General features: G+C 44.1%; 1 protein-coding gene across 4 annotated transcripts in view; it reads left to right on the top strand.

Moving 5' to 3' along the window:
• Positions 1-27151, top strand: part of Srgap1 (SLIT-ROBO Rho GTPase activating protein 1) — a 266921-nt gene that overhangs the window by 38202 nt on the left and 201568 nt on the right. The window lies entirely within an intron of this gene.

Here is a 27151-nt window from a genome sequence, read left to right as displayed (position 1 = left end):
CATTTACTCTCCTTTGGGAATTGGGCACCTGTGTGTGCTAGCCTAAGACTTATGGGTGTAGGGGGATGACTATTCGGGAAGCCTTGAAACTGCAGCATCAGTTAGGGGAACACCACGTGGACATGTCCTCCAGTTAGCTCTACTTCTCCCGTGTTATAACAGTGTGGTTATTTAGAACAAAAAGATGCTTTTATTTTATCAATGAAATCTGTGCACGGTCTACAACAGGAAAACAACCTTTCTTCAAAGGAATTCGAAGCCTTCTGTTTGCGCAGGAACTTGTACATGCTTTCAAGAAGCCTTTGGTAGCACACTTAGTTCCCATGGCCTACTGTTTCCAACGTGTCTTAGACTAGCAGTGATTCCCCACAGTCCTATTAAAATTGTGACGCTTCGCCACTTCATCCAGTGTTTTCTGCAGCAGATTTTATTTAATTGCATTTTCAAGCATCTGCGTTCAGAGGCTTAACTTGAGGACATAGTTAACCAGCACAGATCTCCTGGGAATTTCAGTTTGCTTAGCATTTGGATTTGGGGGAGGTACTTTAAGATATTAATATAGAAATCTGAGAGGGGGGGATGGCACACAAGTTCCACTCACTGGAAGCTGAGTATGTCTCAGACACTCAGGAAAAGCACGGCTTGTGTGCGTCGGGGGCGGCAGCCGACACTCAGCTCAGCTGTTTCACTGTGATAAGAATGCCCAGCTCAGTTTATGTCAATCCTGTGTTCAACCCAAGCTTACTCAGAAAGCTCGGTGGGGGTGGGGTGGGAGGAAGAACTTCCTGTGACATCCGGCTAATGTTGGGCTTTCCCAGGGACAGATGCATGATTACCAGGGGGTAAGGCAGGATTTCCTGCACTGGGGAGGAAGCTGGTTGGAGACCTTTTAATTCATTCAGAAATGTAGAGGCCAGTGTGACAGAGAACGTGGCCCCTTAGCTATGGCATCTAGCACTGTGTGGTCACATAATACAGTCAGCCCCAGATATCTCCTTGCTAACCTTCTAGATTAGGCGTCCTGTGTTCAGTAATTTAAAAAGAATCTTCTTGTTAGATTTATACTTTGTGTGGGAGTGCTTTAGCTGCACATGTGGTCTGGGCTTGGTTCCAGGAGAGGTCAGAAGAGGGTATTGGATCCCCCTTGAACTGGAGTTAGGGATATGGCTGTGAACTGCCATGTGGGTACTGGGGAACTGAATGTCAATTCTCTGTAAGAGCAACACACACTCTGAACCACTGAGCCATCGGTCCAGTCCCCTGTGCTTGTTCTGAAACAGAAGTATTGTTACTTTAAATGAGAATGTTTTCTTGGGCACTTCATGTTTTCCCTTCTGGTAATTTCAAAATGTAATTCCAACAGATGAGCGGACACGTCAGTCTCTGCTGTAAAAGGAGAAATTTCTTTGAAATTCTGGGTGCTGACCATAAAGCTGAGAATGTTAGGAGTTTCCCATCACATGGGCATTGTAGAAGTTAAGGAACAGTTACAGAGGGTGCTGTCTGGGATTATTTGAAAGAACTGTGGACTAAGATGCACAGAAAGAAAAAAAAAACCTGATAGGATATTGAAATATGTATCAATGTGAGTTCATCTCTCTGCTATTGATATGGTTTTTGGAATTTTCTTTTTAAAAACCTATCAGGCCATTGTGTTTTATTTTAAACAGAAAGAAAACAGAAATAAATGCAGCCCCGCACTCACTTGATCTCTTCCCTCTTTATAGTGAGCCGATGTAGAATTATTAGAGGTATTAGAAGACATGGTGACGCATTTCCTTCCTCCTTCACCGAAAAAACAAAACAAAACCCAAACCACTGATGACGCTGAGCCACTGACATCATCCTCTGGTGACATTAGACATGACCCGTTACCATCTACTGGGATGTGTACCTGGCTTTTGTTAATATCTAGACTCTATGTGCTTATGACAGTCCCCGTAAGGAGCTGTGGGGTGCCTTCTTATGTAACACATTTAAAATATCTTTGTTCTGGAGCATCAGACTTTGGAGAAACTCATTAATAAATGTGAGTCACTGAACTCCGTGCAGAGATGGTGTTGGCAGCAAAGGACTTCTGAATTCTCGGTTCAGCTAGCTTCCAGCTCCCAGCAGGAGCCAGGATCGGTGGTCTAAAATAATGTCCCAAAGGTCCCGCGCTGCCATCTCTCCAGTGCGGTGACTTCCCTCCTGGTAGCGAATAATCGATACGGATGCTCTCTACTCCCGAACGACACGGCTCCTGTCTTCTCACTTCTTCCCATTTAAACTAAAATCAAATCACAAAGAAGTTATTATCTATAGTTTTTCAGCCATACCTGAAAAGGTGTCACGCAAAAGAGAGGCTCTAGGCAGAGGACTGGATGAGAGGTGACCCGCACCATTTATTGGTGTTTATAGATGGGACCCTCACTCCCCAGCCGTTCCTGTGAACCTGTCCTTAAAAGTAGAGACAGTCGTGGCCTGCCGATGTGGACTATGGCTATGGGACCATCCTGCCATTTGTTTGCCAGACAGCTTGAAAATGCTGTCAGTTACTGTCCTCTGGGCTCAGAACTCCAAGATGAGTACAGTCTAGGTCTTTGCCCTGAAGAAATGTCTAGTCGCTCTCAGAAGCACTACTTCTTATATGGTCCACTCCTTCTTCTCTACACTGAGAGACCAGGAGCCTTAGAACAAGAAATTCTAACAGTGGAAAGCTGCTTAGAAGAGTAAAGAGCTGGGATGCACATTTATTCTCCCTAGTCCCCTAACCTGGAAACTCCCTTTACTACTGCGGTCCATGGAGTACACTCCTATCTTGTCTTCCCTTAGCGCTGTCCTTTCCTGAGGCAATTCTAGTGCTTGGGGGCTGGGCAAGCTCTCCCTTTGTCTCTGCACTTCAGGGTTTCTTCCTGCTGGCTCCTGTTCACACTGACTCCTGTAACCCTGCACTGCACGTAGTTGGCATCACCCAGTTCAGCACTTAGCGCACACCCGGCTTGCAAGGTTACTTTGTTTCAGCTTTGTTAAGAGCTCTACAGCTTGGATGCTCACTGCCTAGGAAGGAAAGCTGGACTCTGGAATTAAGTGAGTGGCAAGCAAAAACCTGAGATGTAAAACTTATAAATTATCAAAAAGGAATTACTCCCCCCCCCATGAGGAGTAATCGAACCTAGCTGTATGAGAAGTAGTTTGACTTGTAACTTGCCAAGGTTTATTTGAACACTATCTGTCATGCGAGACGTCACTTAAAGCTGTCTTCTATAAAAAGAACAGAACAATTGAAACTTGGAAACTAGCAATTGCTCAGTGGTTAAAAGCACATCCTGTCAGGGGCCGAGTTCAGTTCCTAGCACCTTGGCTCTTAACCAACTAAATCTGCAGCTCCAGGGGATCAGTGGATTCTGACCTCCGTTGGCGCCTACGCTCAAGTGTACATACCTCTACAATGAAACACATACTAATTAAATATAAAATCTTAATATACAGCAGAGGACTGCCTGGTCTGGCCTCAGTGAGAGAAGCAGCACCTAACCCTTAGGAGACTTATGGTCCCCAGGGAGGGGGGAGGTCTGGTGGGGTGGGGGCGAGGGGGGACATCCTCTTGGAGACAGAGGTGAGAGTGTGGGGGGAGGAATGGGATGAGGAACTGTCCGAGGTTGGACCGGAAGGGGGATAACAACTGGACTGTAAAAAAAACAACAACAAAAAAAACTAAATAATAATAATAACAATAGCAATTGTTATTATTATTAAAAATATATTAAGCCATGGATTGGTAGCTCACTGGAATTAACTTGCAAACCTACCTTGGCTGGCCTTTATAGTTTTTGAAAAGTCAAGAAATACCCCAAAATATCAGAAGTCTAGTTTGTGAGAGACAACCATCTCCAGCCTACGGTGAGCTCTTGGGGACAGGAAGTACATGAGCTCATTTTTAAAGAGCCATGGAAGCAGCAGATAACACTGGCAACCGACTGAATGTTTACTGTATTCCCGGCACTGTTCCAAGAGCAGTCTTAACCCTTGAAGAACCTCGTCTAGAGATGAGGAAGGGGGAACATGAGGAGGTAACACAACCTGTCAACCCGGGGGTGTCACAGCATGCAGTTCCATAAAGACAGGCGGCAGGGATGTGGGCTGGCTACCTCACCCACAGTCACTGCTCCTTGCTGTCTCTTCCAAGGGAGCAGAGGCATGGTTCAAGGAGAGCCAACCTTAAAATGACAAATAGATGTGGCCTTGGAGGGAGGTAGGGTGGGGACTGCAGTTAGGATGTAAAGTAAATGAATGAATGAATGAATGAATGAATGAATGAACAAAAGGGAGTAAAACAGAACCAGGGCTTCTTTTTGTTTGCTCCGTTTGCATTTAGTTTGGTCCCAGGCTTTGAAACAAGGCCACAGTTGCACCGGGATGCCGCGTGCAACAAATCCAATCACTGGAAATTAGTTTGCGTGTTTACGAAGACTTTGAGCTGCTTACTGTCACATTTGCTCATTTGCTAGGGATGTGACAGTCCGGTTCCTCCTAAGCCAGACTTTCTCCTTTCCCTGGATGACGTCTGGACTTCTCATTCCATTTTGTGTCTGGGTTATGGTAGACGTAATCTCCCAGTCAGATTTTAGACCTTTCCTTTCTCTGGGCGGTGTCACGTGGCCTTCTATGTTACTTGTTATCTGACACAAGGTCTCAGGTGGCTCAGGACGACTTTGAACTCATGATCTTCCAGACTCTGCTTTCCGTACAGGATTTACAGATAGGTGCCACCATGTCTGGCTACCAGAACAATGCTGCTGCCTCCTCTTCCTCCTCCTCTTCCTCTCCCTCCTGCTTCTCTTCTTCCTTCTTTTCCTCCTCTTCTTCTTCTCCTTATTCCTTTTTGCAAAGTAGGATTTTAATGAATACCGTGTGCCTGAAGGAATATTAAGGTAAAAATCATGAATACATGTATGTGGGAATAGCTGAGCATGCAAAAAAAAAAAAGTAGAAAGAAGAATACAATGAATCCCTGTGCGCTTAAACTCAGGTTTAACAACAGATTTTAAAGTTATGAAATATCCATGATATGTATATATGTGTGTTTGAGTATTTGTACATGTTTCTGACTGAGCATGTGCGCATACATGTGCCTGTGTATATGTTTGTGAGTACATGTGCATATTTGCATGTGTGCACATATGGCCGAATATATTAGGAATGACAGGGTGGAAGTAAAGGCCACGCTGGCATCACCTGGCTAACCACACAAAATGCTTACCACACATCAGATACCCCTGGGGACTTTCCTGTGCCTCCTACCAGAGATAACTCCTGCTCTGAATTTTCTATTAATCATGGTGTCAGGGGCCACCATGTGCCCTTTTCCTTTAGCACTGCAACTCCCTAGTAACTGTTGTAGCTGGGAGCGTATCTTTTTCTGGGCCCCATTTCCCAGGTTTCCCTCAGCTGTTGTGCAGGATCTTGTAACTCAGGTTTGACCACCGTGGTATGAGTAGAAATGAGATGAGTAACTGCTGCTGTGTCCTTGAGTTAACTGGGTCCTTCCCTCTCTGACTTTCTTCTCTCCCTCTCTCCTTCCTATTGGCTGGAATTCGGACGTGATGGCAGGTACTGAGACACTGTCTCAGAGGTCAGGAGACACTGTCTCAGAGGTCATGAGATACTGTCTCAGAGGTCAGGAGATACTAATGATAGAAATCAAAATCTAGGAGTGGCTATATCCTTCAGCTCAGAGGGGTTAAACTGTGCATGGGGTGCCCTGGTCATTTATTTGGCTTGTCATCTGCCTAGGTGACATTTGCTCAAATCTGAAAGGCACTATGGTACAGAGGGCACATTTTCTGTACCTTTGCCTTCTGCTAACCTGTCCCTACGGAAGTGGTTCTCGATCTACGGGTCATGACCTCTTTGCAGGTCTAATGACCCTTTCCCAGGGATGGTATATCAGCTATCCTATATATCGGATATTTACATTACAATTCTTCAGAGTAGCAAAATTACAGTTATGAAGTAGCAACAAAGATAATTTTATGGTGGTGGTGGTGGGGGTTGTCTATCATAACCCGAGGAACTGTGTTAAAGGGTTGCAGCATTAGGAAGGTTTGAGAGCCACTGCCAAAGCAAAAAAGTACTGGTAATTCCTTTAAAATCCTTCACGTGAAATTTCTGAAACAGTGAATATTTTAATACAACTAGATTATAGAAATTATGGACTAGCTATAGTGCCCAGATCAAAATAGATGTAGATTCCGCTTTGGACCATGTTCTTGACTTTTAATGACAATTTTGATATTGTTTGTATCTTACCATAGTGCTGCTTAAAAGACTTCTGAGATATCATATGCGGTTATAGAATAAATCATCCTGGTCATTTGTCAGAGTTGGCTTTGGTCACAGAAAGGGATAGTGGCCACGAGTGTCCAGGTTATCAGATGACTAAGATCTCAATCTCTCTCTTGATCTCCCCCACTCTAATGTCAAGATAAGGTGTCGTGGAGCTCAGGCTGCCTCAGTGTTGCTATGTAGCCATGGATGGCCTTAGCTCCTGATCCTCCAGCCTCTACCTCTCCAGTGTGGGCATTACAGGTATGCAGCACCAGGCCCAGACAGTACAGAGTCAAGGCTTGCATCCAAGGCCTCGTGTATGCTGGACAACACTCTACTGCGTTTTACTCCCCAGCACCGAGCAGGAAACAGACCAGAGCAGAGGTCACATGATCACCTCTCTAACAGGCAAGGAAAGACTAGTGACAACGCCTGGAGTGTTTTACAGAATGGAGGGAGGCTGGACTCACTGCCTACCTCCCTGCATACCTCTCTACACCAGCAACAAGTTTAGTCTGTCAGTAAGTCACTTTCTAGTTCACAGAGCAATGGAGTCAGCACATCAGAAAGGGGTCTGCATGGTTGCAATAAGCAGACAAGAAAACTACACAGGAAGACCTTAAGCTGCAGTAGCTTGGGGTTGCTAGCTGAGGGTCAGGTCAGGTCCTCTGGCATACCTCAGAAGACCCCCATGCTAGGGTGAAGCTACAGCGCAGTGAAATGCAGTAATTAGTGTTTGTGGAGACAAGGCTGAGCCTTGAGAGGAATGCTAGCTGGTAACTTTGCATCCAGAAGAAACAGTAAGCAAACACTGACAGTGTCAACTCTGTCAAGTCAACAACCTCTGCACTCAGAAAAAGGCAGGCAAGCAGGCAGACAGGCAGGCAGCAGGCAGGCAGGCAGGCAGGCAGGCAGGCAGGCAGCAGGGAGGCAGGCAGCAGGCAGGCAGCAGGCAGGCAGGCAGGCAGGCAGGAAGGAAATCCACAAAGCTGGGCATTTTCTATATAGGAACATGTGCTGTGCTCTCATGGTTGGCTTCCTCCTCTCATTTTGCTTCCTGTCCAATCCATATTGTATACTGAATTAGTGCTTGTTTCACTTTTTTTTTAATGGCTGAGTGATAGAACATTGTATACAGCTACCATGTTTTGTTTACTTACCAGTTGATGGATGTTTTTGTACAAATGTCTATACAGAGACATTTTTTCCCAGTTCTTTCACACACACACGCTGAAGAAGAGCATCTGACTCAGATGGTAACTCGCATCAGGTTTGCAGGATTGCCACACAGTTTGTCCACACACAATCAATCTCATGTTCTCAGGTGTGTGTGTTCTGAGGTCTCTGCATCCTCACCAGCACTTGTTATAATGCGCTTTTCTGTTTAGCCTTCCGAATGGGTGTGAGTGGCGTTTGATTATGTCTGTGTGGCATTTCCCTGATGGCCAGTTCTGTTGGATCATCATTGTATGTGATCGCTGGTCACCTGTATCTCCTATGGAAACTTTTCTGTTATCATTATTATTTTGCCCATTTTAAGCTAATACACCTGTGTTTATTTTTGAGTTGTAAGAGAAATCCTGAATATGGATTCCTTCCTAGATACTTTCTCCCAATCTTTGGGATATATATATATATATATATATGTATGTATTTTTTTTTTTTTTTTGCTTTCTTAATGATACCCTGTTTTGAATTCTGATGAAGTTTGTACTGGCTGGTTTTGTGTCAACTTGAGTCATCAGAAAGGAAGGAGCCTCAGTTGAGGAAACACCTCCATAAGATCCAGCTGTGGGCAAGCCTGTAGGAAGTTTTCTTGCTTAGTGATGAGTATCATGGAGGCAGGAGGGCCCAGCTCACTGATGCCACCTCTGAGTGGGCGGTGCTGAGCTGTAAAACAAGCTGAAGAAGCCATGGAGGGCAAGCCGCTAAGTAGTGTTCGTGGCCTCTGCTTCTGGCCCTGCTGCACGTTTCCAGCCTTCATCCGCTGCCCTGAGTTCCCTTCACGACATCAGCTAAGGGATGAAGTGCTTCCTGTCTTCCCAGGGTGCTTTGGGGCGTGGTGTTTATCCAGCCACAGAAGGCACACAAGGTTAAGTGTCCGTCCCATTCATCTTGATGTATGTGCTGGTTTTCAACAGTGGCTTTGGTGCTCTTGTCAAAAGACACTTCTGCAGACACTTCTGGCCTTAGGTTCAGGATCTTACTGGTTTCAAGGTATACTATGGCCCCGGCTCTTTTGGTTGACTCCTCCTCACTGGCTGTGTCCTTTGTCACCCTTCGTTTTACCGAAGCCCCGCTTCATAAGAGTGTGTTTAATATCACCTTTAAATTGATCTTGATTTCTTCCCCCTTTCTCTGTACATTCCTAACTCTTTTCTAACCCCAGGCAAATGCTCCACTCTTCCATGTCCTGGACCACTTTTTGTGTCTGGCTTCCCTATAGTAACTACTAGAATGGGCTGAGTGTCTTTGCAGTCTTGGGTGTGATTTTCAAAGGTATTTCATCAAAATATTAGGACACCAGAACTAGCCATTGGATTTTAACTTCTGTAGGGGAAGATCAGGTATGTGTTCTCTCTCTCTTTCTCTCTCTCTCTTTCTCTCTCTCTCTCTCTCTCTCTCTCTCTCTCTCTCTCTCTCTCTCTGGAGTCAGGCATGGTAGCACTTAATCAATAGATGGTACCTAAAGGCCTGGTTGAATGGTTAACTGACTTGTATGAGGTTAAATCCAACCTGACTACCTGAGGGTCCTAATTTTGGACAGATTATTTCTGTTTAATCTGTGCTTCTTCATCATTGTTACCTGTTACTAGCTGGAAAGTGTTCTCGCCAGTTTCTCCTGCAAGCCTGCTGGTGTGGCACTGATCTACAAGCTCCTGTGGTATTTTCTTTAGCTGACTGTTCTCCTGCTCTGCCTGGATAGTAACGATGTGGCAACATGGCAGCCATTCCTTTCACAGTTTCTCTACCCAGTCTTGAATTTGCTAGCATCTCCTGCTCAATTGTGTCTCCGGGAAGGGCAATACTGGCGTTCTGACACTGGTGATGTCATGATATGAGGTGATTAGCTGGAAAATTTTTCCCATTCTGTTTTAATCACGTCTGTGAGACAAGGTAGCAAAGCAAAATGAAGCAGTTAAGGAGCATTGTGGGAACAAGTATGGGTGGAGAGGTCTGTAGCCCTGTTCCTGAGTGCGGGACTCACAGTTCCTCCCGTGGTTTTTAATCTCCACAGGTTTCAGTAAAACACATGTAACTTTTGTGTTTAATGGGCAGTGTCTTTTGGAGGAATTCCTCCCTGTCTGTCTAAGGGTGGGCCCCCTCCCCCATCTGTCCTAATGACTGTGGAGTGTCTATATGGAAGTGCTCAGAGTGCAGTGGTCACAGGTATAGATCTCAGAAAGCACACTTGGACACACAAAGTCAAAGGAAAAGGGAACCCTTAATCATCACAAGTTTTCTTTGTAAATCATGTTTTTGCCAAGCTGCTGGCAGGCTTAGCCTTAAAACCGCCATGGCCACTGGTACCTGGGAATGCATGTGCCCCACATGTACCCAGCATGTGCTGGGGTGTGGCTTTGTCTAGCCTTCTGTACCCTACTCTGATCTCCCCCAAGAGATGTCACTAGATGTGGCTGCTACCAACTCTACAGCTGCTTAGTTAAGATCAACCCTTGACATTTCATAACCTAAATCACTATCCACCCCCCAGCCCCCAGCCCCCAACTCCCCTCTGAGCTTTCTGCCCTCCCTCTGCAGCCCTCAGGAGTCACACTGCCTGTGAACTCCCGGCAACCATCTCGGACTTTAAAATATTTAAGCATTTCACTGATCATATTTCTAAGAGGTGCTAAATGTTTTAGAAGCCTGCCTAAACAGCCTTGTCTAATTCTGGTTTCCTCTCTCTCAGAGGAAGTGTCTATCAATAACCCTAAACTACTGGCTTCTAATTTTAGGGATAACCAAGGTAGAATCAGGAGAGGAAACACAGTCTTCCCCATTGATGTCCCCCTGTCATTTTGCTCCGGAGACCTATGATTAGCTCTGTTTTCTCCACCTGTAATACCTGTTTAGATTTAGACCCGTGCTGGCGAGATAGTGAGTAATGTGCTGGGCTGGGAATTAGAGGTTCGCCAGATCTGCTTTTGGATACTTGGATGAGTGAGATTGTAGCGGAAGGAGAGGGGAGCCCAGCAGCCTGCTTCAATTTGGGAGAAATGTTTCAGGGCTCTCGACCCCAATGATGGGTGTCTGAAATAGCAGGTACCACCTAACGCCGTGTGTGTGTGTGTGTGTGTGTGTGTGTGTGTGTGTGTGTGTGTGCCTCTGTGCTCTTTGATGTACTTAGCTGCCAGTGGGTGTGTCCTTTATAACCTGGGACAGTCAACAGCAGTAAATGAATAACTGTAGCCCTGCACTATAACGAAAGCTATAAGAGCATGCACAAGCATACATACTCAGAATATCGTACCAGTTGCATCCCAGGGGCCATTATCAAGTAAACAAAGGGCTTCTAGGACAGGCAGAGCCTCTCCGCAGAAGGATTCAATTCTCTTGCCAGAGGCTCTCCGTTGTTACTTTGTTGTTACTTTGTAAAGGTATCTTAAATGCCCGGTAGGAGAATTAGCTGCTTCTCTTTTTTAGTTCTCTATGAAGTCTCCAGATTGGGGCTGGGGTTAGGGATTAGGTGCTAATTCTCCTTGATCTGCTGTTTTTCTTCCCTTGTGATGCAACTGTGTGGAAAGTCTTACCATTGCTACCTCTGCATTATCTCCCTGGGATGCTGTTCCTGCTGCCCTGGAGTATATTTTTGTGGTAGGTTTTTCCCTCCTGTACTGAAAGAGTCCTCCTCTGTGACAACAACCTACTTACTTGAATCTTAGCACCTGTCCTACTGGTCTGTTAACTGCAGTGCATGTAACTGGTTGGTCTAGTTTGTTTCTCAGATGCTACGAGAAAGACAGTAACCAAATCAACTTAGGGAAGGGTTTCTTTGAGTTTAAGTGTTCCAGTCCACCATCAACCATGGCAGGAACTTGTAGCAGAAACCATGGAGGAACCAGGCTAACTTGTTTGCTCTCTGCTAGCTTCCTTATGCATCCTAGGCCTACTTGCCTAGGGATGGTTCCACCCACAGTGAACCCAACATCTATTATCAATCAAGATAATCTCCTATGGACACACCCACAAGCCAAACTGAAGGCAGCAATTCCTCAGTTGAGGTTCCTTCTTCCCAAATGAGCCTAGTTTGTGTCAGATTCACAATAAAAAGCTGACTTTTTGCCGTCCCTCCGTGAAATAAGCATGAGTTTTAAAGGTAGGCATTTAGAAATTTTATAGCAACTTGACAGGTTTATTTTATGAGAGATTGCATCTTATGCCTTTACCCTTTATTTCAACTGTAGTTTGAGAAATACTGTTTGCTTCCCCACTGGCCTTATCTATCTCCTGTTCTAGACTGCAGGCTCCAGGAGGGTAGAGTTTGTTTGGGAAGTATTTTTCAGCTATCATAACTTTGGTGTCCAGAATAAGGACACTTGTCTCTTCAAACTGTAGCCATGGGTATCACTTGTCATTTGTAAAGTCTAAGCTGTACCTTATGTCTCAGTGGCTGCTTCCTCGTGCTGTTCATGGTTCTGTTTCCTACTGAGCCCTTAAGGGCTGCTGACAACAGCTCTTGACCACTTTTTGATCCCAAGGGTCAACACTAGTGTCTGTGTGTCATGAATGCTCAGCACACGCCTTTTGCTTGAACATACAGGTGGATTCCATTGATCCATTCATTCCTTTACTTAGGGGCTCCGTGTGATTCATTTCCTCACAGTTGAATGAAATGTTTAGAACAGGCCCAGAGGAATAAGCTCCCATGTCCAACAACGGAACCTGAGAGATGTCATTGTTTATAAAATCATGAGTTCTTAGCATCAGCTTATGGTTCACATTCATTTACTTCTGACTTATACTGCCATCAGGTCCCCAGATTGATGCCATGATCAATTGTCATGCTATGCCCCAGCCCCCAGATCACTCTGGCATGATCGATCGATCGATTGTCAGTGCTATAACCCGGCTACTGTAGGCACACTTCCTTCACAGGTTTCAGTTCCGGCAATAATTCCCAGGCCACTCCTTGCTCCCCAAAGTAGAATCCCTAAAGAAAAACTGTACAGGTTTCTAATTCATAGGGATCTATGGTTTATTTACTATATATGCTGTTCTTCTTTATGGTAAGCTATTTATTATTCCTCAGATCTACATAATCAGGAAGAGAGCCATTTTGTTATGTATTTGAATTCTCCATCGTCTTTAACCAAGAGCTTGTTACAGGAGCCATGTGAATTGAGTCAGCTGGGTTGGATGTCTTTGCTGTCTGAGTTTAGTTTCTTTTAGGGCAGATTGGGTTCTAAGGGGGAAATGTGGGTGGGACCCACTTCCATATGAGTAACTTGCTTTCAGAGAACCAGGCAATGTAAAAATATAAATGGTAATCCAAATGTAATGGACTGCCTGATGTATTTTGTTTATAGGCAAAATAACTTGATTTTTAAAATGGTAAAACTGAGCTACATTCATGGAGAAATCAGCTGTGTGAGGCAAAAGCAGCTAACAGAGGAGACTAGAGCATAAAAGCAGTGATCCACATTTTGAAGATTTTTAGCTGGAGACACCAAGAGGTCATAGCAACCATCACCAAGGAGACCGTGCTGATGTGAAAAGCACGGAGGTCATGCAGATACCCGGAGACCTTCCATATTGATTAACAACCTTGAGGTGCGTCTTTCTCTCTTCCCTCTGATGCCTCCAACCTTTTAAGCAGCATTTATTAGAAAGATAAAGGAAAAACCAAGTGGGGCTTGCCCTGAAGAGAAAATGTGTTCTCAGAACAGAAGCTCTGTTCAAAACACTGTGAGCAGCCTTTTATAAACCTCCCAGTGCTGTTCAGAAACGGGGGGTATTAATGAAGTTGAGAAGCCCCAGGACTAAAAGCCTTGGTTCTAGGTGGTAGTGGCAGCAGCGGTTGTCTTATTGAAACTGACACAAAGTTAGATTTGGAGCTGGAAGCAAGTTTGCAGAAAGGGCTCTCTCATAATTCCTTCATTAGAACTCAGACGGAGTTCCAACAAAGTGGAGGCCTTCCTTTTCTACCTTTATGCTGCTGTTTCTTCAAGGTCATTTTCCAGGTAGATGCTGAGGGATCTCACAGCATACACAGCAACAGAGATTTCCTTAGTTTACTTGGTCGATGTAGACCGGCTGTCTACAATAGCCTAACCAGCTTTGTACCGGAGACAGGGAAAAGAAATGTTCCCCATGGCCCAAGAGGAGAGGGATAAAATAGAATTAAAATATGAATCCGGGGCTGGCAAGGGGACAAAGCCAGGAGAGGCGTTTGTTGTAAAAAAAAAAAAAAAAAAAAAAAAAAACTAGAGACTCCAACTTGATCACCAGAGCCCACACAAGGGTGGACGGGAGAATCAAGTCCACAAAGCGTCTTTCCTTTGGCCTTAACAAGTGCCCCCCCCACAAGATATTAATTAAGAAATTAATCCAGTAATTAAGTGGGGATGGGGAGCATGCCAGCTGTAGCCTTGAGAGGGTCTAGAGGAGGTGATGTGGAGGCTCCGAATCACAAAATTCCAAGAAGACTGTGGCTACAGGGAAAGCTAAGGAGGCGACAGAAGAGCACTGGCTGACAGGGAAGCTGTGGCCTGGAGAGATGCCTAGGAATTTGTGTAGTCTGCTGGACTTGGGTAGTCAGGGCATGGGGTATGACCCATGGTGACCTCTTCTGTGTCCCGCCACTTCTCGTTTATTTCTGATTAGTTAATTCTGGAGAGTAGCTATGGAGATTGGAGAAGGTGGGGCCCAAAGTCAGGAGGCCAGATCCCTGGGAGCAGCTGACTCTCTTAGTTTAGACATTTAGACATTAGACTGCTGGTTTCAGTTCTGACCTTTCCCTGCTAGGTTTGGTCCTATCTAGATGTCACATACTCACTTTCAGGGTCCTCATTTGCATAGAACTTAGTTATGTTGCAAGCTTTGTCTCTACCCCACAGGTTAGTTAAATCAACAAATATACATCTATCTTTCTATCATCTATCTATCATCTATCTAACTAATCTATTATATCTGTCTGCCTTACCTATTATCTATCTATTATCTCTATCATCTATCTAATCTATTATCTGTTATCTATGTATCATCAATCTCTATCATCTCTATCTATCATCTGTCTTTCTGTCTGTCTGTCTGTCTGTCTGTCTGTCTGTGTATTTAGATACATATCACTGTATGGCCAATGTCACTGTTTATATGTCATTATCATTTTTAATCTGGAGTCCTCCCAAGTTATTGGGAGCTTGATAGAGTGTTCTCTGGGCCGGAGCTAATGAGAAGAAACACAGATCTTTCAGAAGTGTCTAGAATTCTTCAAGAGAGAGTGTTCCATCTGGAGGGAGGAGTGTCCCTGGCGTGGGTCCTGGGTCGAGAATACACAGGTCAGTTCACAGGGAGCAGGGTTTCTATTATGAGCATGCTTTTTATCAACCTGGTGCAGCCTGACTGTAGCGTTTAGTCTCTGTAAGGGCAGGTGCAGTGCTGGTGATTTTTTTTTTTAAAGTAAAGCCTCAGGCTTTGCTGCTAATTAAATGAGATGTCATTTATGGAGGATTGTGCTTCTTAGTTCGGTGTGTATGTGTGTGTCTGTGTGTCTGTGTGTGTGTGTGGTGTGTGGTATGTGGTGTGTGTGTGTCTCTCTGTGTGTGTGTGTGTGGTATGGTATGTGTGTGTCTGTGTGTGTCTGTGTGTCTGTGTGTGTCTGTGTGTGTGTGTGTGTCTGTGTGTGTTTGTGTGTGTATGTGTGTGTGTCTGTGTGTGTCTGTGTGTCTGTGTGTGTCTGTGTGTGTGTGTGTCTGTGTGTGTGTCTGTGTGTGTGTTTGTGTGTGTCTGTGTGTGTGTGTGTCTGTGTGTGTGTCTGTTTGTGTGTGGTGTGTGTGTCTGTGTGGTGTCTGTATCTGTGTGTGTGTGTGTGTGTGTGTGTGTGTGTGTGTGTGGTGTGTGTGTGTGTGTGGTGTGGTGTCTGTGTGTGTGTGTGTTTGGTGTGGTGTGTGTGTATGTGTGTGTCTGTGTCTGTGTCTGTGTGTGTGTATTATGGTTGAGTACATAGACACTCGGAAGACATACTGTTTCTTATTTGAATATGATCTCCATTCTAGACCCTGCTTAGGCCTAAGGTTGTGCTTTCTGGAATTCCTTCCCAGCTGACCTCCCCAGGCACCTTGAGAATCCACTGAGATGGTGAGATGGCATGTCTGTGGTGTTGGCTGTGCAGCAGGCCCTCAGGAAGGGGAGGGGCTGCCTCCCATTTCTCTTCTCTCTCCTCTCTGTAGCTCACCAACTAGGGATGATACGAGATGGCATCGTGCCATTCTCCCTGGAAATGTATGGGTACGAGACTTCCCTGGCACATCTGACCAAACTACAGAACAAACTATAGCATTCTAAATTGCTTGATGCTTTAAAGTGGGGCGTGGAAGAAATGGATCAGAGGAAAACTTCCAGAAGAATTCAAGGAGTTCAAAGGCACCAGTAAATAATAATAATAATAATAATAATAATAATAATAATAATAAAATTAAAAATAAATAAATAAATAAAAACTACCAGGCAAAGTGATAAATTCTTTCTTTAATGACAACAACATTCCATTCCCTGGTTTTATAGATGAGAAGACATTCAATCAAGTAACTCACTCAAGTTATGAAGGAGTAGAGACTTGATTTGAATGTCAAGGTTTGTGACCCAAGAATTCCACAGAGTAAGCATGTCCTGTTGTCTTGTTTGGCCTGGTAGACCAAGCATCTGTCTATTCACCCCCAAGTATCGCCTGTATGTGCCACGTATGCTTGAGGCCTGTGCACACTGTGGTGGACAAGAACAAAGACGCCACAGCTGGAAGTTTATATTCTGCTAGGGGAGGCAAGACAAACAAGAAAATGAATAAGCCAGCATGACCGAGACAAGGAGAGGCGGAGGGAAGACAAACACTTTTTTTTCCCCATATATACTTTGCAGATTGATATACACTATCATGGAAATGAAATTCCTGGAAAGGGAGCTGTAATTTTTATATATTCAAGGGGAAAATAATCTAAAACTCACCTATGACTGTAAATTTTTCCTCGTATTGATTCGACTGTTACTTTTTAGGCTTTCTTATTGGGTTATTATAGAATGCAGATGTGTTTAAACTATAAAGCATGACAGGGTAAATATCTATGTGCCCACCGCCTCGTCTCAGGTGTGACCAGTTCTGCTGACTTAACTGTGTTCTGTCCTTCCCACTGGGCGACAGCTCCCCATACTTTTTGTTCTCTTTTCTCTTGCTTTTAATCTAAAACAAATAAACAAACAAAATAGCAACTCATGACACCAAGCCTTTGATTTTGAAAATAGTATCACCCTTCCATGTTGCTCTGCAGCCTCCGTCAATTCATTGTAACAGCTGGATTCTGTTCTGTTGGGCGAGCATGAAAATCAATTGAGTCGTCGGCCTGTTGCTGGATATTTGGATCATTTCCAGTTCTTAGCTGTCTGCATAGGACTGGTAAAGTTTGTAGGCTTTGTTCTCTCAGGAGCTTCTCCACGGCGTGTTTCTGGGAGTGGAATCGCTAGGTCATAGGATACATCAACATTCAACTTCGCTTGAGGTTACTGTATTGTTTTCTAAATGGGTGGCACCAGTTTACCTTCCCACCCATGCATGACTAAGCATCCCATCTGGTCCACTTGACGCCGGCTCTTGATAGTATAATACTTTATGTATCCAATCTGTTGGATGTCAGATCAGTGCTAACTATGTACTTCACTGGCTTTTCCCAGTAACTAATGAGATGGAGCTTTTGAGGTGATGTTGGACAGACAAAAGGATGAGGAGGAAGAGGTAACTATATCTGACTAGAGGAGAATGGCTGAAACTCATCGGAGGTGGCCATAGAGCAGTGAGACAGCTATGGTGACCAGAGAGGTGAGCAGGAAGATGATTCTGGGAGGGAAAGTAGAGATCTTGTATCTCCTAGCCTCATCTTCAGCTATTCTTTAGATGATAGATAGATAGATAGATAGATAGATAGATAGATAGATAGATAGATAATACATACAGATAGATACATAGATAGATGGATGGATGGATAGATAGATAGATATTACATACATACAGATACATAGATAGATAGATAGATAGATAGATAGATAGATAGATAGATAGATAGATAGATAGATAAGGTAGGTAGGGAGATTAGGTAGGTAGATAATACATGTCATAATCAATAAATGACAGACATTAGATAGATGAATAGTAATTAATAGATGGTAGGTAGGCATTGACTAATAGATGGTAGATGACAGACTATGATCATCTTATCCATGTACTTTATGGTATTCCACATTTACAATATCAGTTTTTAAAGCTTCTCAATGTCTAGTTTGCCAATGAAATAAGCCCATTCAAGCCGAATTAAAAATATAAAGGCAGGTTTATTGGGGGCAGCTCAGGCAGGTTCACCAGTCCCAAGGATTGGGGCCAGGGAAATCACCAGGCTGACAGGGAGATGGGATGGGAGTCAGGGAAGAAGAGGGACAGGGATGTGGGATTTGGGGGACAGGGTGAAAAGAAAGAGAGCACAGGCAGGGAGAGAGAAATGCAGAAAGAGAGAGACCAAAATGTCTGGATTTCTGTAGGGAAGAGGCTCTAGGGGAAGGGAAGTGTGGCCCCCTGTGCTGGAAAGTTCAGGGCAGAGGGCAGGGTGGGGGGGGGCTGGGGGGTGGACCAGCCCTACCTTGTAACAGGTAGGGACTGAGGGATGCTGGGAGAATCTGGAGGCCAGCTCTGCTTTGCTGTGTTAAATAGGCACCTCAGCTGCTTGTCCTGGGTCTGAATCCAGCATTAGTTTATACTTTAGTATTTTAATTTGACACTTTTCAAAATTTAAGATGTAGTTAGGGTGAGGTAGTAGTTCTGAGGTTGTAACCAATCTTTTAAAACATTGTGATTTCTACACAACAGAAAAAGCTTGAGATTGTAGCCTCGTGATTAACACAGTATTTAATAGCCAGTGTTCTTCTGTTTCTGTAATCAAAATCATCTGCCTCCAAATGCTCATTTAAAGATTCCTTTATTGCATGACATCAAGATAATTTCCTCCTATTAGGCTATGTAAGATACTAGGAATTTCTTAATTTTATTTAAGAAGTGTACATGGAGCTAGAGAGATAGCCCTGTGGGTAAGATCACTGCTCATCAAGAGCGCCTGGGTTCGATTCCCAGCACCCATCCGGCAGCCTGCAACCATCTGTAACTCTGGTCCCAGGAGATCTGAGGCCCTCTCCTGACACCCACAGACATCCCTGTGGACAGAACATCCATACACATAAAAGGAAAAAGAAGTCTACATGATGGTTGTAGACAATTTGTTCATTTCACTAGACAGCCACTTGAAAAGAGTCTCCGGTTGTACCACTGTCTCTAAACAAAGTCTAGTTAATTAATTGGTCCCTTGAATGATAACTTCCTGTGTCATTTAGAGTTTGATACATGAATGACCACAGGAAATGTCAGGGCCATGATACTATCTTTGGGTTTCAACAGTTCTACTACTTTTCATATTATGTTTTTCAATTAAGAGTATCAAAAACACCAGCAGGGTGGTGCATGGCTTTCTTCCTAGCACTCAGGAGCCAGAGGCAGGAGGATTTCTGTGAGTTCACATGGGGGAGCTTTAGGGTTACATAGAGAGAACTTGTCTCAATTTAAAAAAACAAAAACAAAAACACCTTATGTGGTGGGGCATGAGTTTGGAGTAGAAGAGTAGGGAGGTAAGAAAGAAAAGGGCAGAATTAGAGAAACTGGATCTCATTTTTCTTTTAGTCTGAGGTGCAGGTAAATTGGGTTCCTATAGAAGATCACCAACTCCGGATCCATTTGCTCCCAAATAAAACACATCGCAAAACAGATTATCTAGTAACGTTTTGTCATCATGGTATTTCAAGGCTATGTATTTTAATAGGCCATTTAATTTAGGCATCGTATGAACAAATTTTTCTCAGAAACATCAACATAAAAAAAACCTTTTTTTTTTTTCTTCTTTTTTTTTGAGGACCAGAGAAATGGCTCAGCAGTTAAGAGCACTGGCTGCTCTTCCAGAGGACCTGAATTCGAGTCCCAGCAACCACATGGTGGCTCACAGCCATCTGAAATAAAATCTGGTTCCCTCTTCTTGTGTGTATGAAAACAGAGCACTCATATACATAAAATAAATAAATAAAAACTATTTTTGCATGTGGGGGGGCACATGCCAATGTCATGTGGAGTCAGAAAGACAACTTGTGGGGGGTCAGGTCTCTTCTTCCACCTGGCTTCGGGGACTAAATTTAGAGGGAACTGAACTCAGGCTGTTGGATATGAATGCGGGAAACACACTTGGGTCCTCTGCAAGAGAAATAGATGCTCTTGACTATGAAGCAGTCTCTGAGGCCAACAATAGCCTCCATAGAAAGCTGTATAATATTCTCTCTCTCTCTCTCTCTCTCTCTCTCTTTCTTTCTTTCTTTCTTTCTCTCTCTCTTTTTTTCTTTCTTTCTCTTTTTCTCTTTCTTTCTTTTTCTTTCTTTCTCTCTCTCTCTTTTTCTTTCTTTCTCTTTTTCTCTCTTTCTTTCTCTCTTTCTTTCTTTCTTTCTTTTTTCTTTCTTCCTTCCTTCCTTCCTTCCTGTCTGTCTCTTTCTTTTTGTTTGATTATAGTATGATTCTATTCCTCCCTTCCCACTGCTCCCCACAAAGTCACCCACATGCTTCTCCTTGCTGGACTTCAAATTCACAGCCTCTCTTTTCATTAATTGTTACATGAATGTGTATACATACATACATATGCATATATATATATATATATATACATATATGTATATAGATATACACACACACACAAACATACACACAAACATACACACACACAAACATACACACACACAAACATACACACACACACACACATATTCCTAAATATAATGTGCTCTGTCTGTGTAGTGTTACCTGTGTGTATGTTTTTAGGGCTGATCGTCCTGGTATCAGGTAATGGGTGTGCTCTTCCCCAGGGAGGACTATGTCTTCTGCTCTCGGCTTTCCTTATTTTCCTGGAGTTCTTTGTGTCTGTTTAAGGTCTTGTGGTTTTCTCCTCTTCTTCACCATGTCTGTTGTCAATGCCCCTGATCAGCTTGTGTTCAGGAGGCCATGTTGGTGAGACTTCATGGGTGTAGTTTCTGACATCTCTAGGAGACACAGTCTACCCTTTTTTCCACAACATTCCCCGAGTCATAGATGTGAGAATGTTGTACACATATCCATCGCTCCTGGGCTCTACAACGCTGCATTTTACTTGGTTATGCTTTTCTATAATATTCTCAATCTCTTGCCAAGAGAAATTTCCTTGACGAGGCGTAAGAACTACCCTCAATTGTGAGTATAAGAACACATATTTGGAGTGTGGTTAGGGGTTATGCTAGTTTATAAAGTGGTAGTTGTGGGTTCTCCAAGATTGATGGTTAACTAGCAGTGCATAGTTAGCCTAGGTTCCACTACTGGGCATGATCCACTCAACAGGAGGGCCCCACTCATGGTTTAATAATAATGACATGGAGATACCTGTACAGGATAAGGCTGTTGGCCTGTTTTCAGGGCTAGCCTCTCGCTTAACCTGACTTTCCCACCGTTGAGTCTCTCCACATAGTTCTCTCTCTGCTCCTCTGCCTCTGTCCTTCTGCCTCAGCTCTTCCTCTGACTCAGTGAGGACTGAGGAAGGAGAAGTGTAGAAATCTCTGAGGCATCACCTGGACTTCTGGGTCTTACTAGATAGGTTTCCAACTTTGTCCTTGATAGCCAGCCTCATTGATATCTTTTCATTCGTGACTGTCTCCAACAGCCCTGGTCTTTAGGCATGCCGCCAATCTGCATCAAGGAGATATACATTTGGAAACGAATGATCGAATTAAGAAATGAATTAATAGCCAGGCATGGTGGCACACGCCTTTAATCCCAGCACTCGGGAGGCAGAGGCAGGAAGATTTCTGAGTTCCAGGACAGCCTGGTCTACAAAGTGAGTTCCAGGACAGCCAGGGATATACAGAGAAACCCTGTCTCAAAAAAAAAAAAAAAAAAAAAAAAAGAATTAACTCAAAAATTTGTCTCAAAACCTGGAATCAGAGCTCGGGCCCATTCCATGCCACCTGGTTGAAGACTATTTATATCCCTCAAGTGGTATCTTTTTTTTTTTTTTTTTTTTTTTTTTGCCATGGCAAGAGGAAGGTTGGCTGTGACTGGGTGGCTGTTTCCTGGACTGCCACGATGCTTTTAAGAGCAGATGGCTTAAAATGGGGGTGATTTGCTGCCTGGATCCTGACTTAGCAGAAAAAGCCATTCTAGAATAGGTGGCTCACTTCTCTCACCTAGAACTAAGGACCTCTGTGCTGGGTGCAAGTGACACCTCAGTCAGAGTGGATCTATTGCTGATATATGCTCCTTTTATTATAAACCATTTACTTAGTACAGCAGCGACCTAGTCCCATTGGGACAGTAAATACCGAGCCTTCACATCTTAAAGCGATTTGGAAGACTACACAGAGACGTAGGATATCTTCATTTTGATCAGGGTTATGCCAATCAGGGGACCACACTTGCATCGAAATAATTGAAATCCGTAAGTGATGCCAACACCACTTTCTGTGTCATAGCATTCAAATCTGCTGGAAAAGTGTCACAGAGAGGAAATATAGGGAAGTGGATTTTTAATCAGAATTTATCATACTTAATTTTCGCAGCCACAGGTACGTTAGCACTAGAAGTAGAAAAATCCAACCAAGGGGAACAGAGAGGAAAGGAAAACGAAGTGAGAAACAAAAATAATATGTATGATTTTAAAGCAAAAATATTTACACATGTAATTCCACTGTAGTATTAGTCTATAGTTCGTTGCATTCCATGATAATGTAGTAACTGAAAGAACACAGTAGGCATCTGTCATTCCTACAGGTTTTCATGTCTTTGTGTGGAAAAGTTGGGCTCCTTTCTCCTAGCAAATTTGAACTGTACAGTTCATTGTTTCCAACCGTGGTTACACAACTGTACTGCAGACTATCAGCAGTCACACCTCTTTCCTGTGCCTGTTGTCACAAGTCCGTCTCCACCCCACCCTCCATAACTGATGCTCCTTCAGCCTTGGGTCACCACTAATCCACTTTCACTTCAGAGAGTTCCATGAAAAGCTGGGCCTGGCTTTCCGTGCTTGACTTAACTTCTCTTAACACAGTTGCATCCAAATGGCAAATAGGAGATCACTCTTCATTGTGGCTAAATAACACTGTGTTATACGGAAGGCCTGTAATTTCCCATTGGCCCCACACAAGACATCAAGGATCACTCCACATCTAATCTAAACACTCGTAATATATAACTAAGAAAGTATAAGTTTCTCTTCAATGTGATTTCTTGCCTGTGGGTATGTGCTGTGTGTTATTCGTCTCCCTCCGCCATAACAAAGACCTGAGGTAAACCGACTTCAAAGGGGGAAGAATGGAAGAGCTCATGCTGGTTTGTATTGTCAGCGCTTGAACCGTTCTTTGTCCGTGTGTGGTTGGCTTATGTGTTGGCACTTGTGGGGATGAACATCTTGGTTGTAAGTGTGCAGTCGGTCAGAGCTGCCCACTTCTTGCTGGCCAGGAAAGGCTAATGCTCAAGTTGCAAGGACCCAAAAGACTGCCAAGGAACCAATTCCAGTGCAAACAACATAGGCTCTTTACTATGCGCTCGGTCACTGTCTCATTGGGGAGAGCCTCGAGTCTAGTGGGTGCAGGGTATTTATTGTGGTTACAGCAAGCTTGTGGAATTTCCATACAGGTCAGCAAGTTAATATTTTAAGAAAACTGCATTTTTTGGTGTCATCTGCAGGAACCAAACATGGGGGCCAAACCACCTGACAAACAGGATGGCTAGGTTATCTATTTTCTGCAGGATGTCTCAGGTTATCCATATGTACCTTGACCCTTGGTTGGGCTTTACAGAAGCAAGGAGCGAGATGAAGAGGCTGGAGTTCTAATGACTCCTTTCAAGGCCCTGCTTTCCCATGAGCTCCCTTAAAGGTCCCACCATCAAGTGGCACGGACTGCCAACCAAGTGTTTAACGTATGCCTTTGGGGGACATTGAAGATTCAACTATACATTCAGCAGAGAAACTGTATAATCCTGTGGAAGTTCTACTCGTGGCTTTTGAGGAGGCTTTCCACACCTTTACATAAAGGCCTACTACTCACCCTGCCAAGGACAGTGTGTGACAGTTCCCCTTCCGTTCTTCCCCATCACCAGCACTCCTACCCTTTGCCACCATCCGTGGGGAAATGAGGTAACAGTTCATTGTGGTTTTGGTTGGTCTTCCAGGTGATTAGTGGTGACATCCATGGAGTAGAGAAAGGTGTGCTCCCGTGGGTTGTACATTCACGCATCAGATCAGCTTTCACTGCCAAGACGGTTGAGTTCCGCATTCTTATTCGGGATGTTTAGAACCCTTGCCGGGAGCCTTCACAGCTTGCTCCATTCTGTAGCTTGACCATCTACTCTGTGGTCAGTTGCTCTTCTCACTGGAAGCTTTCACAGGGAGTTGTGATTCTTTGGTCAATCGAGGGCTAGGGTTAGCTGTGATTTGGAGTCACTAACAAACGTCCTTGCTGTCCATCCCCCTTGCTAACATCCTGAAAATTTCCTCTGTGTTTTCTTCAACGAGCTTCATGGTTTGGGCTCTTACGTGTAGGTCTTTGTCCCACTTTGAGATTATTTTTGTACATACTGAGAGCTAGGGCTCTGGTTTCATTCTTGTGCCTATTCATGTTCAAGTTCCCTCGTAAAGGTGGTTGGGAAGCAGGTAGGCTCTGCTCTGGGAGCCTTTGCAAAGAATCCGTTGTAGGTGCATAGTTTTATTTCTGGGCTCCCTGTTCTGTTCTACTGTCTGTCTTGACAAAGGAGGGAGGGAGAGAGCTTACTACCTTGTTTTGATTCCTTTAATTTTGTAGTGTTTGGTAGTGAGGTACCACTCTGTCGTCTTTGCGGGCGTTACTGTAGCTATTCGGGATCTTTCGAGGTTTTCCGCTAAGTTTAGGCATTTTCTATCTCTGTGAGGAATATCATGTTTTTAGGATAGTAATTATCTTCTGCTTTCAGAATGAGATTCCTTTAGACTTTCCTTATAAGGCAGGTCTGGTGGCAGCAGTTTCCCGCAGTGTCTGCTCCCTCAGTGAGACACACTCTAACGTGAACCCAGCTTCATACTGTTGCTGAGTTTACATGACTTAGGTCATAGTTGGCTACAGAAGTACAGCACGGGTTGCTACTCTGAGGTAGTATAGCCACATAGATATGCCTGTCTCCTAAATTATGTTTGGTCAGGTGCGGTCAATTGAGAGTGAGGAGGGGCCTTATAGGAGTCTCCTGGAGTAAAGACTGAATGTATTGAATGGTCACAGTGACACACATTTATAATCTCAGCTATTTGTGGAGGCTAGGTCAGGAGGATTGTAACCCAGCCTGGGCTATGCAGAGGATCCAAAGCTAGCTTGGCATAGTAGAATACCCAGCCAGGAAGACTGAGCACAATGCAGCGATGGAGCTCCTCCCGTTGCCTGGATAGGCACATGCCTACCCCTTTGTCAGGTGCAGGTTTCAAATGCTCGTCCTCGGGAGGAGACTGACATACTGCAGGACTCTGTAACAGTCGTGGAGACAGCTGAGGGGCTCTGGGTTGTTTTCTCCATAAGAACAAATCTACCTGACTCTGGACAAATTTGAGCCAGTAGCGACAGGAGGGAAAGGGGGAGCGCCCTCTTGTTTCTATGGGAGGTGGGATCTCCATTTCTATGGCACAGTCCTCAGTCTAGCCCTCCATGGGAACACACCCATTCCCTGTTATTCTGCCAGGTGGGTGGAGGTGGGGCAGGGAGTGTTTCTCAGCCAATCTTATAAGGGTACACTTGTTTCTTCTTTATCTGGTTGAGGTTTTGTGACAGGCAACTCTGTGCCTTCCTTTTTAACGTCTTCTTGAGTGACGACTCACAGAGTTTCTCTGGGGCAGATGGAACAGCTCAGCAGTGAAAGTGCTTGGCTTGCAAGCCGGATAACCCGAGCTCGATCCCTGGAGAGTTGTTCTCTGACCTCAGCGCACACTGTGGTGGCCTTTCGGCAAGTGAAAAATTAATTTGACCTAAAGAGGAGCACAGATTGGCTGAAATTACAATGTGATTTCCTCTTTGCATTTCCCTACAGTTTTACTGCATATTCTAAAAATGATTAGGATGTGTGTTTATATACTTGGACAATATACCAGTGGCTTTAGGACTTAGGTTCTCTGTTCATATTAGGAGCAGTTACTCAAACCTTTTGGATGTTCCAAAACTATCCTTCTAATAGGAAGAAAATATGAAGGGTTCATTTGTCTGTCTGTCTGTCTGTCTGTCTGTCTGTCTTTAAGGTATAAATTCCGAACCCTCTACTGCACCTTGAGTACTTTGTTACCCTGTATCGCCAGGGTGTTTATACACGTGTCATATCAACCCCCAAGCTTAGATAATGAGGCCCAGAGTGAGTATTTCCTTTGTTAACATCACCCAAGTTACATGTGGTCCAGAGGGAATCCTGGCCTGTTTTGTCTACCTACGGAGGCTGAGCACGTCTAGGGTGAAACATAAGCCTTTTATGTACACAGTCTGACTTCATCCTGGTTTTCTTGTGACCTAAGGATGATTTTTTAAAGTCATTCTGAAGTCATTCCTTTTGCCATATTGTGCATTTATGAACTCTGCCTTTCTAGAACTTCATCCTGTCTCCCCACCCTTTCCACCCGTGCTTCAAGTTCTCCTCAGTGCACCTCGTACCAGTACGATCCAGTAATGAGGGCAGGCAATCATTTTACATGTCTCCTTTTATATCTGTGTTAATATTACCTTCTGAAATTCCCGAAAAGGCTCTGCCCCTGTGGCCAAGGGGACTTGCGATTGCCCATCTATTCCCATTCTGGAATTTTCTCTTGGAAAATGATGGCCCATCCGTGCTAAACCCTAAGCTTCGCAAGAGTAGATACTTGTGCTAACTGGTTTTTATGTCAACTTTATACAAGCTAGAGTCACCTGGGATGCAAGACTCTTCACCAAGAAAATGCATTCATAGGATTGGCTTATCTATGCAAGTCTGTGGGTCACTTTTTTTTTTTTTCCCTGATGATTGATGTGGGAGGTCCCAACCCCAGTGAGCAATGCCAGACCTGGGCAAGTGGTCCTAGAATGTTTAAGAAACAAACTGAGCAAGCCAGCCATGAGGCACAGGCTAGAGAGCAGCGCTCTTCCAGGCTGCTGCCTCTAGGTTTCTATCTTGCTCGAGTTCCTGACCTAACTTCCCTAGATGATGGACTCCAAGCTTTAAGATGAGATAAACCCTTTCCTGTCCAGGTTACTTTTGGTCGTGGTGTCTTATCACAGCAATTAAACCCTAAGATAACACTGCGTCTGTTACTTTAGTACTTAGGTCCGGTGCTGAACCTGTCTGGCCCAAATGAGGTACTTTGTAAATATTTACTGACTCACATTGCAACTATGGTGTTCTTACAAGCTGTCAGGCAAACTAATCAATAGGCAGATACCAGACAGAGATAGCAGAGGTAAGATTCCTTTGGCCCGACTCTCGTCTCTCTTAACCCAGTAAATAAACTAATATTTCTGCCTTTCACACTTTTCAGTTTAGTTGTTTGTTTGTTTTCTC

The sequence above is a fragment of the Mus musculus genome, chromosome 10 (assembly GCF_000001635.26).
Source record: "Mus musculus strain C57BL/6J chromosome 10, GRCm38.p6 C57BL/6J".
NCBI lineage: Eukaryota > Metazoa > Chordata > Mammalia > Rodentia > Muridae > Mus > Mus musculus.
Note: the sequence above shows the minus strand (reverse complement) of the source record. Positions and strands in the feature narration are given on the sequence as shown.